General features: G+C 38.9%; 1 protein-coding gene across 2 annotated transcripts in view; it reads right to left on the minus strand.

Annotated features, from left to right (window-relative positions):
* Positions 1-17,500, minus strand: part of zdhhc9 (zinc finger DHHC-type palmitoyltransferase 9) — a 65,093-nt gene that overhangs the window by 36,219 nt on the left and 11,374 nt on the right. The window contains exon 1 of one of the 2 annotated variants that reach the window (XM_062040141.1): positions 1-37. This exon is cut by the window's left edge and continues 99 nt beyond it. The exons of the other annotated variant lie outside the window; for it this stretch is intronic. The gene's annotated coding sequence lies outside the window, so the exon portion shown is untranslated. Of the gene's footprint in view, positions 38-17,500 lie in introns of those variants that run through there. 2 annotated transcript variants of the gene reach the window in all.

The raw sequence follows: 17,500 nt of genomic DNA on the forward strand, positions 1-17,500 counted from the left end.
CATGTAAACAAACTAAGGTGAGTTCAAGGACCGCCAAAATTAGTAGGACAAAACGGCGCTTGCCAAATACTCGAATCAGTGAAGCATGTTTAATATAAACAGTGTGATTTATAACAATTAGGGAGGTTTGTGTCATGTTTGTCATACAGAAACCATATTAAAACAAAAAATATATTTTTTTCCCCCTCATCTTTTTCCATTTTTCATACATTTTTGAAAAAGCTTCAGAGAGCCACTAGGGCGGCGCTAAAGAGCCGCATGCGGCTCTAGAGCCGCGGGTTGCCGACCCCTGGACTATACCAACCGACATTCGACGGAAGCAACTTTAAAGCAGGGCTATGCAACTTGTAACCAAATCCGACCCAAGAATGACACCAGACCAGCCTCAGAGTTCAGTTCAAAACTTGGCAGACTCACACTTTTTCAGCAAATTCCTAAAAACACCAGAGCGTAGTGTTGTCCCGATACCAATATTTTGGTACCGGTAACAAGATTATTTTGATACTTTTCGGTAGATTTCGATACTTCTCTAAATAAAGGGCACCACAAAAAATGGCATTATTGGCTTTATTCGAACAAAAAATTAGAGATATCCGATAATGGCCTTTTTTGCCGATTTCCGATATTCCGATATTGTCCAACTCTTAATTACCGATTCCGATATCAACCGATACCGATATATACAATCGTGGAATTATCACATTAGTATGCCTAATTTTGTTGTGACGCCCCACTGGATGCATTAAACAATGTAACAAGGTTTTCCAAAATAAATCAATGAAAAAAAATGCCAACATGGCACTGCCATATTTATTATTGAAGTCACAAAGTGCATTATTTTTTTTTAACATGCCTCAAAACAGCAGCTTGGAATTTGGGACATGCTCTCCCTGAGAGAGCATGAGGAGGTTGAGGTGGGCGGGGTTGGGGGGGCGGGGTTGAGGTGGGGCGGGGGGTAGGGGGTAGCGGGGGGTGTATATTGTAGCGTCCCGGAAGAGTCAGTGCTGCAAGGGGTTCTGGGTATTTGTTCTGTTGTGTTTATGTTGTGTTACGGTGCGGATGTTCCCCCAAAATGTGTTTGTCATTCTTGTTTGGTCTGGGTTCACAGTGTGGAGCATATTTGTAACAGTGTTAAAGTTGTTTATACGGACACCCTCAGTGTGACCTGTATGGCTGTTGACCAAGTATGATTTGCATTCACTTGTGTGTGTGAAAAGCCGTAGATATTATGTGACTGAGCCGGCATGCAAAGGCAGTGCCTTTAAGGTTTATTGGCGCTCTGTACTTCTCCCTACGTCCGTGTACACAGCAGCGTTTTGAAAAGTCATAAATTTAACTTTTTAAAACCGATACCGATAATTTTGAAACAGATACCGATAATTTCCGATATTAAATTTTAAAGCATTTATCGGCCGATATTATCCGCCGATAATATCGGCAGTCCGATATTATCGGACATCTGTACAAAAAATCTTAGGGTACATTAAACATATGTTTCTTATTGCAAGTTTGTCCTTAAATAAAATAGTGAACATACAAGACAACTTGTCTTTTAGTAGTAAGTAAACAAACAAAGGCTCCTAATTTAGTCTGCTGACATATGCAGTAACATATTGTGTCATTTATCATTTTATTATTTTTTCAAAATGATTAAGGACAAGTGGTACAAAATAAATAATTAATCTACATTTTCATTTACTGTTAATATCTGCTTATTGGTGGATCTACACCTGACATTCACTGTAATGATACCAAGTACAAGAGCGTATCTAGTCGATACTACTTTGATTACATCGATATTTTTTGTAATCGCAAAAAATGTTTTCGTTTAAAAAAAAAAAAAAATTTATGTTTATAAATTCAAGAAATACGTCCCTGGTCACACGAGGACTTAAATTATGACCAATGTATGATCCTGTAACTACTTGGTATCGGATCGATACCCAAATGTGTGGTATCATCCAAAACTAATGTAAAGCATCCAAACCACAGAAGAATAAGTGATTATTACATTTTAACAGAAGTGTAGATAGAACATGTTAAAAGAGAAAGTAAGCAGATATTAACAGTAAATGAACAAGTAGATTAATAATCTATTTTGTACCACTTGGCCTTCATAATTTGGACAAAATAACAGAATGGGAAATGATGCAATATGTCATATGTTAGGAGTCTTTGTTTGCTTACTTACTACTAAAAACAAGTTGTCTAGTATGTTCAATATTTAATTTAAGGACAAAATTGTTCTTGGATTACAATAAGAAACATACAGTCGTGGTCAAAAGTTCACATACAATTGTAAAGAACATAATCATGTTGTCATGGCTGTCTTGAGTTTCCAATCATTTCTACAACTCTTATTTTTTTGTGATAGAGTGATTGGAGCACATACTTGTTGGTCACAAAAAACATTCATGAAGTTTGGTTTCTTTAATGAATTTATTATGGGTCTACTGAAAATGTGAGCAAATCTGCTGGGTCAAAAGTATACATACAGCAATGTTAATATTTGCTTACATGTCCCTTGGCAAGTTTCACTGCAATAAGGCGCTTTTGGTAGCCATCCACAAGCTTCTGCTTGAATTTTTGACCACTCCTCTTGACAAAATTGGTGCAGTTCAGCTGACATGGACTTGTTTCTTCAGCATTGTCCACACGTTTAAGTCAGGACTTTGGGAAGGCCATTCTAAAACCTTCATTCTAGCCTGATTTAGCCATTCTTTAACCACTTTTGAGGTGTGTTCGGGGTCATTGTCCTGTTGGAACACCCAACTGCGCCCAAGACCCAACCTCCGGGCTGATGATTTTAGGTTGTCCTGAAGAATTTGGAGGTAATCCTCCTTTTCCATTGTCCCATTTACTCTCTGTAAAGCACCAGTTCCATTGGCAGCAAAACAGGCCCAGAGCATAATATTACCACCACCATGCTTGACGGTAGGAATGGTGTTCTTGGGATTAAAGGCCTCACTTTTTGTTCTCCAAACATGTTGCTGGGTATTGTGGCCAAACAGCTCAATTTTTGTTTCATCTGACCACAGAACTTTCCTCCAGAAGGTCTTATCTTTGTCCATGTGATGTCATCAGGACAACAATACTACTCACTAAAGGAGACTCGGGTGTTGAATTGAATAGAGGAGTTTAGTCTCTTTAAACCAACCCTGAACCCTTTTTCGCTGCAATACCCCTGGGCAATGACCACCTCAGCAGTATTTCCTGTAAGCACGACCTTATTACATGAAAATACACTGCCTCACAGCACAGTGGAGCCTTAATGACAAACCACTGTGACCATTATCATCATCATGAACATTACGTCATGATGAGACTTGCATAAAGGTGCGCCGTTAAGTGCTGCTCTGCATCCCAGTGAATTGTCACAATCTCAACGCAGTGCACTGAAGTATTAAACTAAAACCACCACCGTAAAGATAAGAGGGTTCACTTCTCCCGCAGTGCTCATCAAAATGGAGTATTACTGTCCAACAAAGCTGACCGTCAGCATGACATAACCAACAATCAAAGTCCACCGGTGTTGTCACTATGTGCTGATTAACACATACCTGAGCACACACCTGCAGAACTGGTCTGATCGGTTTTCTAGCACTGCTGTTTTCCCCCCCCCCCCCGCATAATAGAAGACAAGAGGCAGACTTGAAATGATGCCTCGGCCTTTTGTTGGGAAGCGTTTTGAGTCACACGCCGTTTTATCCGTTCCCATCAGGCCCTGCACTTCCTTCCTTCCTTCCTGGACGTAAGCGCTTCCTGTGCGGCCGAGGAGGAGCAGGCTGATGATGCTGGCGTGGCACTGCCAGATCATCGGTTATAGAGCGAAAACCCTTAAATGAATCACCTGCCTTTATGCAGCATGTGGGGTGGAGGGGGATGATTTCATCTGCAAGGCTTATTGATCCGATCGTCAGGCTCTGACTCTTTGTATGGATCCCTCGCGAGAATTACGTTACGGCAATTCATCAAAGTGCACGTGTGCGCATTACATGAGCTTTCGTGACAAATCAATACTTGCAGGTTTACTTGTGATGAGTCATTTTCCAAAATACAGTACATTGGAACATTTAACAATAATTTCCCTATAGGATATAACAGAAATAATCAGTTCCAGGGTCAAACTGTGCAGGCAATTTCAACTGTCACGCAAATGTATAAGGAAGTTCGATTCTGATATATCAAGACAACAAAACATTCATGTCTTGAAGGGGTCTACTGAACATGTAAATGTGGTTATTTGGTCCAAATTTTGCATAGATTATGTTTTATGGACCATCTTCAAGCCACTTTCGGACCGTCTCTTTTAGTAGGCGGTCCCATTTACGTGCCTCCACTACGACTGCGTCTCCTCCCCGTCAGTCATGTTGTAGTTTTTAGCGCTTCCATGTGGAATCCGCTTTGATTGATTGATTGATTGATTGATTGAAACTTTTATTAGTAGATTGCACAGTACAGTACGTGTTCCATACAATTGACCACTAAATGGCAACACCGGAATAAGTTTTTCAACTTGTTTAAGTCTCGGTCCACGTTAATCAATTCATGGTACAAATATATACTATCAGCATAATACAGTCATCACACGAGTTAATCATCAGAGTATATACATTGAATTATTTACATTATATACAATCCGGGGGGGGTTAGGTTTAGTTGATATCAGCACTTCAGTCATCAACAATTATATCATCAACACATCACACACTGACAAACCTATCATTACTATAACAATCTACAAGGTTAATATAGGTTGCTTCTCTTTCTTCCCCTCCATTTTTCTGCATTCTTTTGTATCTCTAGTTATCATTACGTACAGTATATGTATTGTTGCATTTGAACAACTGTATTGTTGATAATAGAGGTAAATTATTGGTATTGCTCATTATCAATAGCGCTATTTCTATTGGTATTTGTATTGCTCCATTTGTAGTGTAACAATGCTCATTGTCATTTCTGTATTATTATTTATTTCGCTAATTGCTTCTTTGCTATCACTTTTACCATCATATTTGTACATATCGTATTTGCTGATGTTGCTCTATTGTTGTTGTTGTTGTTATTGTTGTGTTTGCTGTTGTTGTTTTTGTCTCTCTGTCTAATCCCCCTCTTGTCCCCACAATTCCCACCTCTATCTTCCTTTTTTTCCTCTTTCTATTCCCTCCTGCTCCGGCCCGGCTGCATCAAAAGAAAATATAAATATATTTAATAAAGTCAAATACCACTAAGGCAACAAGGGAAGTATCCAACACTTCACTTTTCTAAAGTAAATCTGTACAGCAGATATGATCATCTACACCAACAATATGATTTGCCTGAGTGGCTGGAGAGGACAAATTGGAAAAAATTAAATAAAATAAAAATCAATTTAAGACTTTTTTTAATTGATTAAGAATCGTTACAAAAAAAAAAAATCGCAATTATTCTGAAAATCTTTTTTTTTTTTTTGCCCCCTAAGTAAATCTGTACAGAAGATATGATCATCTACATCAACAATATGATTTGCCTGAGTTGCTGGACAGGACAGATAGAAAAAAAAAATACAAAAAAATAATACATTTTACAAATTTTTTTATCGATTAAGAATAGTTACAAAAAAGAACCGCAATTATTCTGAAAATTGCTCTTTTTTTTTTTTTAATATTACCCCCTCTAGTAAATAAAGGTTTAAAAAAACAACAATCGTCTCAAATTACAAACAGCTTGTTCAGATGGTGTGGATTAAATTTTTCGAACCTTATGGGGATCCCAAACACACAAAAAATGGTGCCAACAGGTAAGAAAAGTGGGGTTTGCATAATATTAAACCATGAACCTTAACGCCAAAGGATTAATCATGAAAAGGTGAGTAGCCTTGAAGATCCGTCCATTTCCTATACCGCTTGTCCTCTAAGTGAACGAACATGTCATTGTCCTAATCTTCACACAAATGTCAAAAGAAGTTAACCACTAAAACAAAACCCATATTTAGCTAACAATAATACTAATTATGATGTTGTAGTCTGCTGATTATATTGCAGAGTCATGAAATGAAAGCCAACAAAGACATACTGTACATGACGCATCACATCCACCTATCAGACACGTGTTTGGGTGTGTTCACCGCGCACAGACTTCGACCTATTGGATTCTCTATTCCAAACAAAACGTGCAACATCACGCCACAGAGGTTTGAATGTTAAACTACCCTTTTTAATGTTTGATAGAATTTGCAGAAGTGACAAATCATGAAACAACATTGTCATACAAACATCCGTAGCCTCCGACTGCAAGGCTTTTTTTCCAGGGCACAGGCCGAATTAAAAAATGCACCATGCTAAATATCAGATGAGAGAGGAGCTTTGCAGAGCCGGAACCCTTAAAAGACCTTTGCTTTAGTCCAACTATGTCGAAAAGCTTCTCAGCCTTAGTGGAATACAGTGTTGACCTCGGCTTACGAGTATTTTGAGATACAAGCGGTCTTGCGGCAAATTGTTAGACTAAGTTGTAAGCAAATATTTGAGTTTTGGGCCTACCCACCGCAAGTTGGTGTAGCGATTGTTAGAATGAACCCTGTAAGTTGAACCCTGTAAGATCCGCCCAAAACATCTGGCTTTACTTAGCAATAGCTTATCGCTAGAAATCGATATTTATTAAATTAAACAAAAAGACATTTAACGGTGAAATTTTTTTTAAAACTTGGAACAATGTAGGGATGTTTGTAGGGATGTCCGATAATGGCTTTTTGCCAATATCCGATATTCCGATATTGTCCAACTCTTAATAACCGATATCAACCAATACCGATATAAACCGATACCGCTATATATACAGTCGTGGAATTAACACATTATTATGCCTAATTTGGACAACCAGGTATGGTGAAGATAAGGTCCTTTTTTTTTAAATTAATAAAATAAAAAAAGATAAATTAAAAACATTTTTTTGAATTAAAAAAAAAGTAAAACAATATAAAACAGTTACATAGAAACTAGTGATTAATGAAAATGAGTAAAATGAACTGTTAAAGGTTAGTACTATTAGTGGACCAGCAGCACGCACAATCATGTGTGCTTACGGACTGTATCCCTTGCAGACTGTATTGATATATATTGATATATAATGTAGGAACCACAATATTAATAACAGAAAGAAACAACCCTTTTGTGTGAATGAGTGTAAATGGGGGAGGGAGGTTTTTTGGGTTGGTGTACTAATTGTAAGTGTATCTTGTGTTTTTTATGTTGATTTAATTTTTATTTTTTTTAAAATAAATAAATAACGATACCGATAATAAAAAAACTGATACCGATAATTGCCGATATTACATTTTAAAGACATCTCTAATTGTTTACCTCCCAATATTCATCTGTAAAATCTAACATTGTACCAAAATGCTGCTTTACAATGTGATAATGCGTGAGATTTAACAAAATGTTTATTGTTGAGGTTGTGGTTGACAGTGGTGTATAGCACTGCACTACATCCTTTTGCTTCGAATATGTTGGTAATTGTAGGGAGAGGATATCTTAGAAACACATCTGCAAACATAGTATAAATATTTTTTTTTTAAATCAAAACTGTTTAATTTGTGAAGATATATAGTCGTGGTCAAAAGTGTACATACACTCGTAAAGAACATAATGTCATGACTCTCTTGAGTTTCTAATAATTTCTACAACTCTTATTTTTTTGTGATAGAGTGATTGGAGCACATACTTGTTGGTCACAAAAAACATTCATGAAGTTTGGTTCTTTTATGAATTTATTATGGGTCTACTGAAAATGTGACCAAATCTGCTGGGTCAAAAGTATGAATACAGCAATGTTTTAGAATGGCCTTCCCAAAGTCCTGACTGAAACGTGTGGACAATGCTGAAGAAACAAGTCCATGTCAGAAAACCAACAAATTTAGTTGAACTGCACCAATTTTGTCAAGAGGAGTGGTCAAAAATTCAAGCAGAAGCTTGTGGATGGCTACCAAAAGCACCTTATTGCAGTGAAACTTGCCAAGGGACATGTAAGCAAATATTAACATTGCTGTACAGCGTTTCCCATAAACTGCCAAGATACCGGTGGCGGTGGGGGCGTGGCTATGGGCGTGGTCACCATGACATCGAGTAATTTGCATAATTTACTACAATATGATTTTCTCTAAAAAGGCTCAAAAAATGTATACTTATTAATAATAACAGTTTTGTTTTAAACGTCCATCCATCCATCCATCCATCCATTTTACAATATAATTACAACACTTTATGTACATATTTATATACAGATTTGAACAATAAGTTATTCACTGAAATATATTTATTAATTGTGGTTCTTACAAAAAATATATCTTATAAAAATATAAAAGCTAAAATGTCTCTTAAAGCTCTGCCCCTTTAATTAGTGCATACTAAATAATTTAACTTTAGCCTACTACTACAACCATATTATTTACCAGCAACATAAAGTGAAACAGAGGCAGAGGTGTCCTGCCACAGTCAGTAACAAATAAACAGAAAACAGTAGTGGTGGTAGATAGACACAGAGCTTCATCAAACATCTGATCCACTGAACAAAGAGCTCCAAAAATCTTGATCCTACACTTCTCTTTTGTAAAGTAAATCTGAACAGCCGATATGGGCATCTACATCAACTATATGATTTGCCTGAGAAGCTTGACAGGACACAAAAAAATTTAAAAAAATTAAAAATTAAAAAATTTAAAAAAAAAAATTTTTATTTATTTTTTTTGTTTTTTGTGGCGACCTTAATTCTTTCGTGGCGAGCCGCCACAAATAAATGAATGTGTGGGAAACACTGCTGTATGTATACTTTTGACCCAGCAGATTTGGTCACATTTTCAGTAGAGCCATAATAAATTCATAAAAGAACCAAACTTCATGAATGTTTTTTGTGACCAACAAGTATGTGCTCCAATCACTCTATCACAAAAAAATAAGAGTTGTGTATGTGATTCGCGACTGTACCTTTTAAGTCATGTTTTGATTGTGCAGGTGTGCTCAAAAAAGTGGCCAGTGAGGGCATAGAGTCATGGGTGTTTTGAAACTATCCACACATTGCGGAAATACCTTGGGTTAAAATGATAAAAACCAGTTTTATCAGGTTTCCTGCCAAGTATTTCAGTGCATTCAGGTGCGAAAGTAATGGCAAAAAAAACACACAAAAAAACAAGCGAGGCAAAAATCTGGCCATAATATCTGCTCAGATAGACGTCCTTCAAAAATCTTTGAAATCCTAATCCAGAGTATGAAAAGCAGAGGATACAATCTGTTCCCTCTCCCGAGTTCAAATCCGTCTTGCCAGTTATGCAACGTTTTAAACACCATATGAGAGCGACGAAACATGGGAAGCGAAGGTCATGGGCCCTTTTTTTCTAGGATTAAATATAGGATTAGAGGGGTTGCATCATACAATATTCACTAAGTGATATGACGAATAATGATAAATTGGGTGATCTCATTTAGAATCCGCATGGTTTGAACAAAAAAAATCAATACAAAGTGACGAAAAGAATCAGAATCAAAAATAAAAAAAGGAAATTTTCATACAACGAGAGTGACAAAGCCAGGAGATTGCTGTATTAGTGTTGTCCCGATACCAATATTTTGGTACCGGTACCAAAATGTACTTCTGTACTTTTTGGTACTTTTCTAAATAAAGGGGACCACAAAAAATGTAATTATTGGCTTTATTTTAACAAAAAATCTTAGGGTACATTAAACATATGTTTATATTGCAATTTAGTCCTTAAATAAAATAGTGAACGTACTAGACAACTTGTCTTTTAGTGGTAAGTAAACAAACAACGTCCATTTCTCTGATGATGCAATTGTTGATGACTGAAGCGTTGATACCAACCAAACCTAAACACCCCCCCCCCCCCCTCCCCCATATCCCACACCCCGGATTGTAAATAATGTAAATAATTCAATGTATATACTCTGATGATTATCTTGTGTGATGACTGTATTATGAGGATAGTATATATCTGTATCATGAACCCGACTTAAACAAGTTGAAAAACTTTTAGGGTGTTACCATTTAGTGGTCAATTGTACGGAATATGGACTGTACTGTGCAATCTACTAATACACGTTTCAATCAATCAATCAAAAACAAGGTTTTCCAAAATAATAGAACAACTTCTACTCCAGTTATAGAAAAAAGTGCCAACATGGCACTGTCATATTTATTATTGAAGTCACAAAGGGTGGGCGGGGTTTGGTGGTAGCGGGGGTTGTATATTGTAGCGTCCCGGTAAAGTTAGTGCTGCAAGGGGTTCTGGGTATTTGTTCTGTTGTGTTTAGAGATGTCCGATAATATCGGCCTGCCGATATTATCGGCCAATAAATGCTTTAGAATGTAATATCAGAAATTATCGGTTTAGTTGTTTTTTTTTATCGTATCGGTTTTTTAATTTTTTATTTTTTAAAATGTTTTATTAAATCAACATAAAAAACACAAGATACACTTACAATTAGTACACCAACCCAAAAAACCTCCCTCCTCCATTTACACAAAAGGGTTGTACTTCACTGTGCAATCTACTAGTAAAAGTTTCAATCAATCAATAAATCACTTATTCTTCTGTTGTTTGGATGCTTTACATTAGTTTTGGATGATACCACAAATTTGGGTATCAATCCGATACCAAGTAGTTACAGGATCATACATTGGTCATATTCAAAGTCCTCATGTGTGCAGGGGCATATTTCCTAACTTTATAAACATAATAAACATTTAATAAAAACAAAAGAAGATTTTGTGATGCTAAAAAAATATCGATTTAATCATGGTAGTATCGACTAGAAACGCTCCTGTACTTGGTATCATTACAATGGATGTTAGGTATAGATCCACCAATGGCGTTTGTTTATATTGTAGCGTCCCGCAAGAGTTGGTGCTGCAGGGAATTCTGGGAATTTGTTCTGTAGTGTTTATGTTGTGCTGCGGTGCATATAATCTCCCAAAAATGTGTTTGTCATTGTTGTTTAGTTTGGTTTCGTTATATGGCACAAGTTTATGACAGTGTTGGCTTTGTTCATACGGCCACCCTTAATGTGACATGTATGGTTGGTGAGTAAGTATGCCCTTCATTCGCTTATGTGTATTATATGGAAAGTTAAGATGAACGTCTTAATGGTCCATGATCGGGTTAGACTTTGTTTATAGTTTACACCCACCGTCATGATTCCGGTGTGTAAAGCATCTCTTCCTGAGGGCGTTTCAGTGTTATCACTTCACCTTTTTTGTCCGTTCTCCATTTTCTGTCTACACTCCGTGTCTGCCTGTAAGTTCTCCGTGAATGTGCATTGGCGAACATGCTCGTCTGCATGACACCACGTGACGACTGGTACTTTTTAGAGGCGGTATAGTACCAAATATGATTCATTAGTATTGCGGTACTATACCAATACCGGTATCCCGTACAACTCTATGCTGTATCTTAAATGGGGCGTGGGCATAAATCAAGTTATTGCTAAATTATCAGAGTCCAGCTGCTGCGTTCCTATTGGCTGACAGATGCTGTGGAAGGATCTGGTGTCGGTTACAAGATCTGCAGCCTCTCATCCTCCTCCTTTTGCAACACACCCCTTGGCAGACTGGCGGACACGCAGCGAGCTTCCGCCTGGCGACATGCACGCGCAAAAAGGCAGGAAGGATGAGCATCCTCGCATATGCTCCTCTGGCTTCGCGGCTCGACGTCCCAGGGCGGACAGACATGTGACACGCTGTCCTACCGCTCCCCCATTTCTCCATCATCACGCCAAGCTCCGTATGTGGCAGTCAACATGCGACACGCACTGATGCACTAGCACAGTGTTTTTCAACCTTTTTTGAGCCTAGGCACATTTTTTTGCGTTGAAAAAAATCCGGAGGCACACCACCAACAGAAATCATTAAAAAACGAAACTCAGTTGACAGTAAAAAGTCGTTGTCGCAATTGTTGGATTTGACTTAAAACCATAACCAAGCATGCATCACTATAGCTCTTGTCTCAAAGTAAGTGTACTGTCACCACCTGTCAAGTCACGCCGTGACTTATTTTGAGTTTTTTGCTGTTTTCCTGTGTGTAGAATTTTTGTTTTTGTCTTGCGCTCCTTTTGGTGGCTTTTTCTCTTTTTTTGGTATTTTCCTGTAGCAGTTTCATGTCTTACTTTGAGCGATATTTCCCGCATCTACTTTGTTTTAGCAATCAAGAATATTTCAGTTGTTTTTATCCTTCTTTGTGGGGACATTGTTGATTGTCATGTCATGTTCGGATGTACATTGTGGATGCCGTCTTTGCTCCACAGTAAGTCTTTGCTGTCGTCCAGCATTCTGTTTTTGTTTACTTTGTAGCCAGTCCAGTTTTAGTTTCGTTCTGCATAGCCATCCCTAACTTTCAATGCCTTTTCTTAGGGGCACTCACTTTTGTTTATTTTTGGTTTAAGCATTAGACACCTTTTTACCTGCACGCGGCCTCCCGCTGTTTCCGACATCTACAAAGCAATTAGCTACCGGCTGCCACCTACTGGTATAGAAGAGTATTACACGGTTACTCTGCCGAGCCCTAAACAGCACAGACCACTCAACAACAACACATACTGTGCAGATTATAATTACTGGTTTGCAAAAAATAATTTCACCCAAATAGGTGAAATTAGATGATCTCCCACGGCACAACAAACTGTATCTCACAGCACACTGGTGTGCTGCAGCACAGTGGTTGATAAACACTGCACAAGCAGACCAAGCGAAGAAAGATGTGCTTAACGGTCAAAAGCTCCTCAAATGCCGCATTCAAGACTGCTGCAAAGTAGGAAATATGCCACTCGAAATGTACGACTAAATGGGTGAAGTTAAAAAGAACAATGGCTGACAAGCGCGTTAAGCTAGTACCTGTTTTGTTTGTGTAAGGCTATGTCTACACTAAGCCGGATAACCCCTTAAACGAATAATTATTTAGCCTAAGCACTGTTTCAGCCACACTAAACCAGCGTTTAAGATTCCCCTCCTTGGATATTTTTTTACACGGGTAAGTGCGCCATGTATTTCTTGAATCTCCGTCTCTTAGCTTTGTATGGACTCATTGATCGTTTACAAACTGAGTTCGGAGAGGAACTGAAGTCAGAAAGACCGCTCCCCACACAGGAAGTGACGTCAGAAAGAACGCGCCACAGCCAGCTTCATAACAACCGGAGCTCACCACTGGAAAGATGGAGGCGAGTCATCCAGACATGCCCGTGTTTCTCAAACACTAAATTTGAACCATGTCTTTAGCAGCCAAAAGGACAAATAAATCGATTTGTTTACTACTTTATTTACATAAGTTCACAATACTGATGATTAAAGAGTCTACTTTTTGTTAGGCCTAAGTGTTTCTGTGTAAAAAAAAAAAAATCAACATTTGTAAGTTTTACAATATAACTAAAACAATTCTTAGTTACTAAAGCCAACCATGCCATTTTCAAAAACTTTTAAGTGTCTTTGTTTCAAAGCCCCACTTAAGAACTTTCCGTTTTGGTTGATTTTGGCGGTGCCAGTGGACCAAAGCGCTAATGTTTTGTCAGAAGATAACCACATTTCCCATGAGGACTAGCGCATACAGCGTCATAGTGACATGATGTCCGCTGTAATTTTGACACAAATATTAGGTCTTTAATGGCTATGCTGATGTTAAAAAGCAGACACTATCAACAAATGGTCTTGGATTGTGATGAAAACCTGACGCTACTACCAAGAATGTATCGGGGTGGATGCAGGTCTGGCAGGTGAAATTAACACGCTGGTGGCTATTTATTGCTACCGCACAAATTTCCGATCGCTAACATTAGCATTATCATTTTGATTTGAGCATCGTAAGTCACTTACTCGTCCAGCAGGAACAGAACAAAGACAGCATCGGTCTGAAATTCCTCGTCTTTGAGCCGGACCATTGTTGATCCTTTTATCCAGGTAAGCTCCGTTGTTCTTTATTTGTCTCCTCAGACAAAACTTTTCGTTTCTTTGGTTGTTTTGCAGCTTCGGCCATGATAGCCTGACGAGTCCACATTTCAAATTGTTTTTGGAAACTGTGGACGTCGCGTACTCCGGAACAAAGAGCCAAAAGAACCAACCGGATTGTTATAGGCACAAAGTTCAAAAGCCTGCATATATGATGGTATGGGGGTGTATTAGTGCCCAAGGCATGGGTAACTTACACATCTGTGAAGGCGCCATTAATGCTGAAAGGTACATACAGGTTTTGGAGCAACATATGTTGCCATCCAAGCAACGTTATCATGGACGCCCCTACTTATTTCAGCAAAACAATGCCAAGCCACGTGTTACAACAGCGTGGCTTCATAGTAAAAGAGTGCGGGTACTAAACTGGCCTGCCTGTAGTCCAGACCTGTCTCCCATTGAAAATGTGTGGCACAATATGAAGCCTAAAATACCACAACGGAGACCCCGGACTGTTGAACAACTTAAGCAGTACATCAAGCAAGAATGGGGAAGAATTCCACCTGAAAAGCTTCATAAATGTGTCTCCTCAGTTCCCAAATGTTAACTGAGTGTTGTTAAAAGGAAAGGCCATGTAACACAGTGGTAAAAATGCCCCTGTGTCAACTTTTTTTGCAATGTGTTGCTGCTATTAAATTCTAAATGAATGATTATTGAATTCAATTGAATATATGTTGAAAAGGATTTGCAAATCATTGTATTCTGTTTTTATTGACGAATTACACAACGTGCCAACTTCACTGGTTTTGGGTTTTGTAGTTGTATGTCCAATTTATGAAGGTTGAAAAGTCACTTAGTGCTGCTTCAATCCTCCAAAAATCTGTTGGCATGCTAAAAAATGGTCAAAACAACACAATTTGAACTGGAAAAGCGGAAAATTGAGATTCGATTCGACCTAATTTAATAAGTACAAACTTATTTTTATTTCCTTTAGAAGGGTGTAATTTTGTTCTCTCAGCCGTGTGGAATGCAGCATAAAGAGAATGGATGAACATGATGTCAGGGTAGTATAAAACCAGCAGTTTAAGCCCACAAGGTATTGATTCCGCCCAGCAAGCAAACAAACAAGCTTGGACGCACCTTCTCGCTTTGCTTATTTATTACAAATAGCTCCATTTCTCTTGGGTGGACTCGGCCTCCTGTTTTCAGAATTGCAGCGCCAAATAAAAGACAAATCCGCCCCAACCCCCTTCCAAAAAGGGGGCCCACAGCTGCTGACAAAAAAATTCAGGATCAAAGCCAGCCTACGTCAGGAGGATACTGCCGGCTCTGTTCTACCGTCCTTGGCCCGGTGGGGCGTAGGGCTTGTCTTCACTTTGCACACAATACGGTGATTCTGCAATGCAAGACATTGACGACCTCTAAGACAGAAGGATCACGATCACGTTCTATTCAGTCCAGACTAAACTCTCAGGGGGTTTTCCACAAACATCTTCACAAGACGTGTGCTGATGGCTTCTCTAAAAAAAACAAAAACACCTGGACTTCAGCCTTAATATCAATCATTGCAACTGAGATAATCATGCTGGGATGTAATATGAACGCGGCATGCTAACAACTCCCCAGCCATTAGTCTGTGCCGAGATCTGCCCATGCAGGCCAAAGTGGGCACCATCGTTTCAATAGCACTCTGTACATAACAGCTCCTTCTATCCAGACTCAGAGGAAAAGGCAGGAGAACATTCAAGTGCAGTGTCCGGCTAGCTAAAAGCAACATTTACTTTGTGTCAGTGCGCAAGATTTGTCCACAACATTTGTACAAAACAAGGTACAAAACTGGTAATAGGTTTGTACACTAGACCTAAATACAATTGGCCATGTTTGTGGACTCTTGGACAAATCCAAAACAATCTGACGAGCGTTTTGGTGTTCCTTGTTGGTCTTATTTGTGGTATACAAGAATCATTCTGTTTGCAAGCCTTTCAAAAGTAGACCAGCTGGAAGGTTCCCATATAGCTCCTAACCTGATCGGCCCAATTTGTGAAGTCTAAGGCTATGTCTACACTAAGTCGTTTAACCACTTAAACTAATAATTATTTAGCCTAAGCCCCAGCCACACTAAACCATCGTTTACGTGGACCGCGACTCAAACAAGTTGAAAAACTTATTCGGGTGTTACCATTTAGTGGTCAATTGTACGGAATATGTACTGTACTGTGCAATCTACTAATAAAAGTTTCAATCAATCAATCAATCAAAGGTTCCCCTCCTCGGACAATTTTTTACACGGGTAAGTACGCCGTCTATTTCTTGAATCTCCGGCTCTTAGCTTTGTATGGACTCATTGATCGTTTACAAAGTGAGTTCGGAGAGGAAGTGACGCCAGAAAGAAGTGACGTCAGAAAGAATGCGCCACAGCCAGCTTCATAATAAAGCGGTTTCGTAACTCGGAGCTAACCCCTGGAAATATGGAGGCGAGTCATCCAGACATGCCCGTGTTTCTCAAGCTTCTTTTTTTCACATGAACACCTTAAGAGAAAGCAATTGCAGCTATTTGGGATACAACACATCTCAGACGGCAAGAGAACTTTCGAATGTCCAGGTCAGCTGTGATTCTACTTACCGAAAAACTTCGTCCATTTGTCCAAGGAGAGTCAACGAGAAGTAATAAAAAAGGTAGCGTGTGCTTTGTAATACCTGGCCGTCAAGGGAAGACTACGGAAAACATCGGATGCATTTGGACTGGCAAAGCAGACTGTATCAGTTATTGTCCGCCATGTATGTCGCGGACTCAACGTCTAGGTCCAGAGTATATAAAGTCACCAAAAAGGAATGGACAATGAAGGTGAAGGAAAAAGAGTGAGGAGTGTCCTGACCAGATATCTAGAACCCGAGATTGATTGATGTAAAATGTTGTTTGTCACATTGTGTACTTTCACGTGTACAATAAAGATTTGATTAATGTATGATTTCTCAGGTGTGATTCACTACAATAGGCCCCCACAGCACACTGGATTCCAGTTACTTGAAATACCACAACACTGGATATTGTTCAGATACGTTAAATTTAAGAACTTGCACACAAAGCAACACTGGAGGTGACTATGACGTGCGCATTTTCCGCGGATGCGTATTAGGTCGCGTTGCGCCGGCTGACAGAGGGGTGAGGGGGTCTTAAACGACCATTGTGTGTGTGTGGACACGGATAAGGTTAGGTGGGATTTACCCTGGATAACCTTTGTGTAGAAGGGGACTCAGTGCGCAAGATTTGTCCACAACATTTGTACAAAACAGGTAAAAGGTTTGTACACTACACTTCAATACAATTGGCCATGTTTGTGGACTCTTAGACAAATCCAACACAACCCGATGAGCGTATTGGGTTCCTCGTTGGCCCTATGTGTGGTATACAAGAATCATTCTGTTTGCAAGCCTTTCAAAAGCAGACTAGATTTAAGGTTCCCATATAGCTCCTAACCTTATCGGCCCAATTTGTAGAGTCTAAGGCCCCTTCTACACTAAGGTTATCCAGGGTAAATCCCACCTAACCTTATCCGTGTCCACACACACACAATGGTCG

Source organism: Entelurus aequoreus, linkage group LG28 (genome assembly GCF_033978785.1).
Source record: "Entelurus aequoreus isolate RoL-2023_Sb linkage group LG28, RoL_Eaeq_v1.1, whole genome shotgun sequence".
NCBI classification, from domain to species: domain Eukaryota; kingdom Metazoa; phylum Chordata; class Actinopteri; order Syngnathiformes; family Syngnathidae; genus Entelurus; species Entelurus aequoreus.